The sequence below is a fragment of the Hyaena hyaena genome, unplaced genomic scaffold (genome assembly GCF_003009895.1).
Source record: "Hyaena hyaena isolate Hyena2069 unplaced genomic scaffold, ASM300989v1 scaffold_144, whole genome shotgun sequence".
Classification (NCBI taxonomy): domain Eukaryota; kingdom Metazoa; phylum Chordata; class Mammalia; order Carnivora; family Hyaenidae; genus Hyaena; species Hyaena hyaena.
Window position 1 is genome coordinate 3008893 of NW_024080776.1, and position 8110 is coordinate 3017002.

The window sequence follows — 8110 nt, forward strand, 5'->3', positions numbered from 1 at the left end:
GTCTAATCCACTATCCTCTTTCCTCTAATTTACTCTAGAGGGCTTTCTGCTCCATTTCCTTTTCAATACAGCAGCCAGGGTAGTCCTTTTAAACTTCAGAGTCTATCATTCTTGCAGGGCTCTCCATTTAATAAAGCTAAAGCCCTTACAATGGCCTGCAGGGAGGACCCTAGGCAACCTAGTCTCCCATTACCTCTCATGTCTCTTCCTCTCTTTTTCCTTCACTGGATCCAGCCACATTGGCTCTGTGTTTCTTGAAATGAACAAACTCTTGCCTTAGGGTTTTGTACTCAGTTTTCTGCTAAACAGTGAGAGAGGTTCTGTCTTAGAACCTTTCACCTCAGATATGTAGCTAAGTAGATGAACTCCCTCACCTCCTTGCAACTCTACAAAAGTCACCTTCTCAATGAGGGCTACACTTTTTTGAAGTTGCAACTATGTTACTACTCCCTATACTCTGGCCCTCAAGCCCCTTATGCCTCTTTTTTCCACAACACTTATTACTTTATTTGTGTATTGTCTGTCTCTCCCCCGAATATAAACTCAATTAAGGCAGGGGTATTTTTGTTCTTTACCAATATTTCCCAAATAATGTCTGGCATGCAGGAATTAATGACTGAAGTATTGGGAGGAAATTGTCCATCAAATCAGAGGAAATGAAGTCAGATGGCTGTAATTCTCCAGGCGGCCACAAGAGGGAATCACCGGCCCTGATATTGCTACAATCAGGCTTCCCAGCCTTCCCTCAAACTGACTTTGAGCTTCAGCTTTCCTCCATTTGGGTTGAAGGAGGAAAGAAAAGCTAACAAAACATAGTTATGCTTTCTATAAAAACTAAATGGATTTCCTATTTTAAAGAAGTGTCATAGGGTTTTTTTGTTTATTTTTGAGAGAGCGCAGGGGAGGGCCGAGTAAGGACAGAGGATCTGATGCAGGGGCCTCAAACTCACTGACCATGGATCATGAGTCAGGTGTTTAACTGACTGAGCCACCCAGGAGCCCCTCTTAGTCTTGAAATGCCCTTTGTTTTGTAGAATGATAAAGTATCTCAAAAATATTTTGGAAGAAATTTTTTTGCAATTTTTTAAGAGTTTTATTGTTTTTTGGGGCGCCTGGGTGGCTTAGTCGGTTAAGCGTCCGATTTTCGCTTAGGTCATGATCTCACGGTTCGCGGGTTCGAGCCCCGCGTCGGGCTCTGTGCTGACTGACAGCTCAGAGCCTGAAGCCTGTTTCAGAGTCTGTGACTGCCTCTCTCTCTGACCCTCCCCTGCTCAAGCTGTCTCTCTCTCTCTCTCTCTCCTAGAAATAAATTTTAAAAACATTAAAAAAAATTTTTAAAGAGTTTTATTGTATTTTAAGTTTTTGTTTTTAATTTTATTTTTGAGAGACAGAAAGAGACAGAGGAGGAGCGGGGCAGGGTCAGAGAGAGGAGACACGGAATCCGAAGCAGGCTCCAGGCTCTGACTTGGAAGCACAGAGCCCTACTTGGTGCTCGAATTCACGAACTGAGATCATGACCTGAGCCGAAGTCGGACCTTAACCGACTGCGCCACCTAGGCGCCCCAAAAGAATTTTATTTTCAAGTAATCTCTATACCCAACGTGGGGTCGAATTTACAACTCAGATCAAGTCGCCTGCTCTTCTGACTGAGCGAGCCAAGCCAGGCACCCCGGAAATATTAATAATTGGAAAATCAAAAAATCTGAAAGCCACTGGTCTAAGGTGACCATAGTTTGATAAAAACTATGGAACTTTTTTTTAAGTTTATATATTTATTTTGAGGGGCAGGGGAAGAAAGAATCCCAAGTGGGCTCCACAGTGTCAGTGCAGAGCCTGACCAGGGACTTGAACTCACCAACTCTAAGATCATGACCTTTGCTGAAATCAGAAGTCAGAGGATGGGGCACCTGGGTGGTTCAGTTCGTTGAGCGTCTGACTTCAGATCAGGTCATGATCTCACCGGTTGTGAGTTTGAGCCTCATATACAGCTCTGTGCTGACAGCTTAGAGCCTGGAGCCTGCTTCAGATTCTGTGTCTCCCTCTCTACCCCTCCCTTTCTCACACTCTGTGAGTCTCTCTCAAAAATAAACATTTTTTTAAATAAAAAAAAAGTCATAGGCTTAACCGACTGAGCCACAAGGCACCCCAAAAACAATGGAACTTTTAAAATTAAATCTTAATTACAATACAAATATCTAAAACATACATGCTTTACATGAAATTTATTAATACATATTTCCCCTACTTCTTATTGTTACAAGTTAAAAGTTACAAGAAAAGTTGAAAGAAAAATACAGTTAATACCCATATATCTATCACTCTTGGACACATTTGCTTTCTCTCTGTTTACTCACCCATTTGAAAGTTTCAGTTACTGGTGCACCTGACTGGCTCAGTTGGGAGAGCATGCAGCTCTTGATCTCAGCATCATAAGTTCAAGTGCCACATTGGAGTTAGAGATTTCTTTAAAAAATAATAATAAAGTTACTTTTTTAAATGTTTATATATTTCAAGAGAAAGAAAGAGAGCAAACAGGGGAGGGGCAGAGAGAGAAGGAGGCAGAGACTCCCATGCAGGCTCCAAGGCTGTCAGCATAGACCCGGATGAGGGGCCGGAACTCACAAACCATGAGATCATGACCTGAGCCAAAATCAAGAGTGAGGATGCCCAACCAGCTGAGCTACGCAGGCGCCCTCCAAAAAGTAAATTTTCAAAAAGTAATAAGGTTTCAGATATCATGACATTTCACCATTAAATACTTCACGTTATATTTCTACTATGAATAAGGACATTCTCCTACATAATTATGATTATTTTGGTGGTCTGGAGTAATGGTCCCCAAATATGTCCACATCCTAATTCCTGTGAATATGTTACTTTACGTGGCAAAAAGAATTTTGCAGGTGTGATTAAATTAAGGGTCTTGAGGTGGGGAGGTTATTCTGGATTCGCCAGGTGGGCCTGAGGTCAGCACAAGAGTCCTTATAAGAAGGAGGCAGGAGAATCCAGAGTTAGAGCTAGGAGATGACAGGGCAGAAGCAAGAGGGCTGGAGTGACACAGTGAAGGGGTCACAAGCCAAGCAGTATAGGCGCCTTCTAGAGGCTGAAAGAGGCAAGAAAACATTCTCCCCTTAAAGCCTCTAGAAAAAAAGGCAGCCCTGCCGACACCTTGATTTTGGACTGCTGACCTCCAAAACCGTAAGAGAAAAAAATTGCGTTATGTCACAGTTTGTAGTTACTCGGTACAACAGCAACAAGAAAACCAAAACAATTATTAATTCAATAATATCTAAAACAGAATATATACTAAAATTTCCACAATTATCCCCAAAATGTACCTTCTGTTTTCTTCTTTCCTTTTTTTTGTTTTTGTTTGTTGTTTTTGTTTAGGATTCAGTTAAGGTTGTACGTGGCATTTGATTATCATTGTGGCATAATTTTTTTTAATGTTTGATTTTGAAAGAGTGTAGAAGCCATCGGGGGAGGGGCAGGGATAGAGGATCCCAAGCCGGCTGAGCGACTGAGCGATCATAGCAGACAGCCCCATGCGGGGCTCGAACTCCCCAATCTTGAGATCATGACTTGAGAAGCCAGACGTTTAACCAGCTTAGCCACTCAGGCGTCCCTATAGTATAAATTTTATAACACGTACTTGCTGTCTTGATCTACATAAAAATTTGAAATCACATACAAAACAGAATTTCCTTATAATTTCAATGACTCACTCTTCTAATTCTAAGGCTAAATTAACTCATCAGGAAAAGAATTATAAATGTGTGTCACACAAAAAGCTCGAACTAATTATACTTTAAGTTTTTAAATGTTTTTTGAAAATCAAAGTTATGTAAGTAAGTGCAACACTTAGCACCAGAGACCCAGTGAGGAGCCTTGCCTGAGGTACAAAAGTGTTACCTTGAAAAATGTTTGTGAACGGATATGCCCAAGCTTGAACTTTAAAGGTTTTATTCTATAGATAGCAAACATCTATTGGATGACTGCTCTGTGCTAGACCCTAAGCACAGGAGGTAGTTGAAGGTAAAGCTTGGTGGTCTCCAACCTGTGAACATTGCAAATTCAAAGCCTTAGGGATGAAGTGTATCAGCCATCTCTGCTAATGTACTTGAGGTTCTTAAAACTGCGATTGTTGGAGAGTTAGGATGTCATTGGCACCACCACCACTAGGATGGCCACTTCCTTCCGCGTCCTACCGGGCTAAGGCTTTCATCTCCTTCCTCCACTGGCGATCGGCACTGCCCCTACAACGTAAACTCCCCACAACTCCTCGAGAAACCAGCTGCACAATGCAAGCTGCGCCTGAGACATGAACATTTTTCTAAAGAGCGCCTAGTAGGCAGAGATGTAACACAATCCACCATGGACTGACCTCTCTTATGCCTAGAGGCCTAGATGGACCCTTTGAACAGCGTAGGTAGATCCCTACACCCAATTCGTTCTTCAATTTACCCAAGTGAAGAAGTCGGTCAGGCTAGTCGGACAGGTGAAAATGGCAGTTTACTTAAAATGCTTAAAGGGTGAGAAACCCCACAGAGAAAAGTTCGGGAGACTTCAGAGAACCATGTGAAACGGGGTTCCTGCACAGGTGCAAGAGTACCTAGCTCAGATGTTCCCACACGAAGTTTGGGACTTGGCTTCTGAAAAATCTACATACAAGTGGTGGTGAAAAATTTTAGTGGAGCTCATACAAAACACTTCTAACCTTATATGAACCACTTACGGTAAATAGTCCTATTAAGTCAAAAAAAACCACCACACTAAAGCTTCGGTTTTTACTGCTTATATACTACAGGTTTTCCTCCTGAGTTATTTACACGGTAGAACCCACCTAATAAAAAAACCACAACTGAAATTAAAAAGTAGTTCTCCGAAAGTATGCGCAGAACGAAAAAGTGAAAAACGAATCCGAGCAGGTATTTCCCTAACCCGCGTTGAAACAGTAGAAAAGTCGCAGTTCCTATACAAAAAAAGCTTCAAAAAAAAAAAAAACTTTCTTATAAAATCTTTTTTTAAACAGGTATTGCAAGCCCTGCTAAGCGCAAGGCCTCAAAAAATTGGGTAAACACTCAGAATTGTTCCTCTCCACGGAAATCTTTAGTAAAAGGCGAAAGATTTATACGATCTGAAGAGAAACCAGAGTATGCTTCAGCGTCTAGCCACACACTTCTCGGGTAACTGTAACTCCTAGAACAGCAATGGTAGTTTTTTAGCCAAAAGTCCTAGTGACTTCTGCTTCTATCTCAGTCAATCTTGTGAAGGCAGTCTCATTTTTAGGAGAAAACAAAGTTGAAGGAAAAATAAAAATCTAGCCGTTTTAAAATAAGAGGTACCCTAGGTGCAATGCATTGTGGGTATGTAAATGAGCTTAGTCACCAGTCTCCGATTTCCGGAAATTCTTTTAGTTCGTTTACCAGCTAAGCCTAGGGCCACCACCAGGGGGCAGGCCCTAAACCAGATTGGCAAGAAAAATAGACGCCAGGCTTAACCAGAAAATCTTTTTTTTCCCCGTTTTGTTTTAGAATTGGCACGCCAACGTAAAACTTCTCTTGAATTAAAATTAAAATTGATGGGGCGCCTGGGTGGCTTAGTCGGTTAAGCGTCCGACTTTCGCTTAGGTCATGATCTCGCGGTTCGTGGGTTCGAGCCCCGCGTCGGGCTCTGTGCTGACTGCCAGCTCGGAGCCTGGAGCCTATTTCAGAGTCTGTGTCTCCCTCTCTCTCTGACCCTCCCCTGCTCACGCTGTCTGTCTCTCTCTCTCTCTCTCCTAGAAATAGATAAAAAAAATTTTTTAAAAAATTAAAATTGAATTTTTTTAAAGTCTTGAAAATGAGTGTCTTCATTCAACAAAAATGTATTGAACACCGTGTCAAACCCTGTTCTGGGCCTTAGGAGACAGGTATGTGTGGTGAGTACTGATTACAGAATGTTAAGTGACACATGGGCCAAGCATGAAAGGATTCATCAAAGTAGGGTGGTGAGGGCATTCTAGGCAGTACCATAAGCTGTAAGAGCCTGGAAAGGGCAAGTGGCTAAGTAGCAACGGCCAGGTTTTGATGGGCCTCAATGCCATGCTAAGAGCTTGGACTTACCTTTGAGGGCATCGGGGAGCAATTTAAACTTTTTTTTTTTTTAAATATTTTTATTTATTTCTAGGAGAGAGAGAGAGAGACAGAGTGAGCAGGGGAGGGTCAGAGAGAGAAGGAGTCACAGACTGAAACAGGCTCCAGGCTCCGAGCTGGCAGTCAGCACAGAGCCCGACGCGGGGCTCGAACCCACGAACCGCGAGATCATGACCTGAGCGAAAGTCAGACGCTTAACCGACTAAGCCACCCGGGCGCCCCCAATTTAAACTTTTTAAAAGAGAATAGTATCAGATTTGTGTTTTGAAGCATTATCAGCATCACCTGGTGTTACTGGTGTTACCCTCCCAAATTCATTTGTTGAAGTCTTAACCCCCAGTATCTCAGAATGTGACTTTATTTGGAAATAGGGTCATTCCACGTATAATTAGTTAAGATGAGGCTTCCAGAACTGAGACAGTAATTTCTGTTAAGATACCCAGTCTGTGGTGCTTTGTTATGGAACTTTAGAAACACCTGGGTCCCTACTAGAAATGCAAAAGATCAGGCCCCACCCCAGACCTGCCAGTCAGAAACTAGGGGTAGGATGCAGATGTCTGAGCTTAACAATCTAAGGACGATTTTGACGCAGACTAAATTGAGAAACACTGGACAGCTGCTCTCTAAAGTTTGGACATTATAGTGAGCAAGAAGTTGAGAGGGCGCCTGGGTGGCTTAGCTGGTTAAGGGTCCGACTCTTGATTTCAGTTCAGGTCATGATCTTGTAGTTTATGGGTTCAAGCCCTGTGTCCGTTTCTACATTGACAGTACAGAGCCTGCTTGGCTCCCCACTCCCCTCTCTCAAAATAAGGAAACTAAAAAAAAAAAAAAAATTTTTTTTTTTTAAGTTGAGAGCCAATTTAGGACACTGGGCAGTAAAGCCGGAGAGAAATAAGTGATGGCCCAGAGTACCCAAGGAATGAGAGTCAGGTAAGGAGAGGAAAACAACCCGGAAAGGGCCCTGGAGAACAGTGGCCTGGAGGAGAGGAACAGCAAGCGCAATTAGGAAGGCTGGCGAAAAACCAGGAGTGGGACAGCACAGAAACCGAGGGCAGGAAAGAAGTTTCAGGAAGGGAGTGGTCAGTTCTGTCCAGTGAGTGAGATGGGGGGCTGCATAAATTCATGAGCTTTAACAGAGCACCTGCCGGTGACCTGGCCAGAGCGGTTTCCAGGCAGGGGGGCGCGGTGGCAGCAGAAGTGCCGGGAGGTGGCGCGAGAGAGGACGTGGAAGATACCGGCAGACGGTGCAGGCAACTCTACTGAGAAAGTGGCCCCTGAAAAATCAAAGAGAGGCTGTTTCTGGAAGGGCAGGAGATCGAAGGCTAGCCCTCCGCCTCCCCTCTCCCCCAGGAAGGTGAGCACCGTGTCAAACACATCTCCTCGCTGTCGGGAAGGCGCCAGTACAGGGGCAGAGTGGTGGTCCAGGAGACTGGAATTAAACAATGTGGGCAGGGGTGAGGATGGTGGTCCCCCTTAGATGAGAGGAAGGACCCGCACTCCTGACTGTGTCACTGGGAGACAGCGGGGAGGAGGCAGGCAGGCAAACACCACAACGACCATGGTGCCGGAGCCCAGCGCTCCCCAGCACTGCCTCCTCCGCTCTTGCGCTCCACTTCCCTCCGCCTTTCGGCACCTGGCGCAGCCGCAACCGTCCACCGCTCAGCATCGCCGCCGGAGCAGCTGGGGAAATCTGACAACTGAGCCACACCCCTGATGGAGGCCCCACTCCTACTTGCCGCGTCTCTTGGCTCGGTTTCCCCAAGCCCGAGGCCCCCACTTTATACCTTCTTCTCTCACGGAAACCGTCCCACACCTTCCCCCGATCTCTCTCAAGAGACAACCTCACAACAGATTTCCCGGAGAAGGCATTTGCCTTCTCTCCCCACCCACAACCGAGCATCGCTCCCCGGGCATCTGCTGTCTCTATCTCTCTTAAATAAATAAACTTAAAAATTTTTTTTAATTTATTTTGTTTC

The 8110-nt window shown here is 44.4% G+C and overlaps 1 protein-coding gene and 1 non-coding gene across 2 annotated transcripts in view; one reads left to right on the plus strand and one right to left on the minus strand.

The window, feature by feature from the left end:
• The window catches only part of ARMH1 (armadillo like helical domain containing 1), a 49356-nt gene extending 48690 nt beyond the window's left edge, over positions 1-666 (plus strand). The window contains exon 14 of the transcript XR_005529566.1: positions 607-666. The gene's annotated coding sequence lies outside the window, so the exon portion shown is untranslated. The remainder of the gene's footprint in view (positions 1-606) is intronic.
• Positions 667-5040: 4374 nt separating this feature from the next.
• Positions 5041-5157, minus strand: LOC120236113. The gene has a single exon (XR_005529577.1). It is a non-coding gene; the product is annotated as a U5 spliceosomal RNA (small nuclear RNA).
• Positions 5158-8110: the final 2953 nt, after the last annotated feature.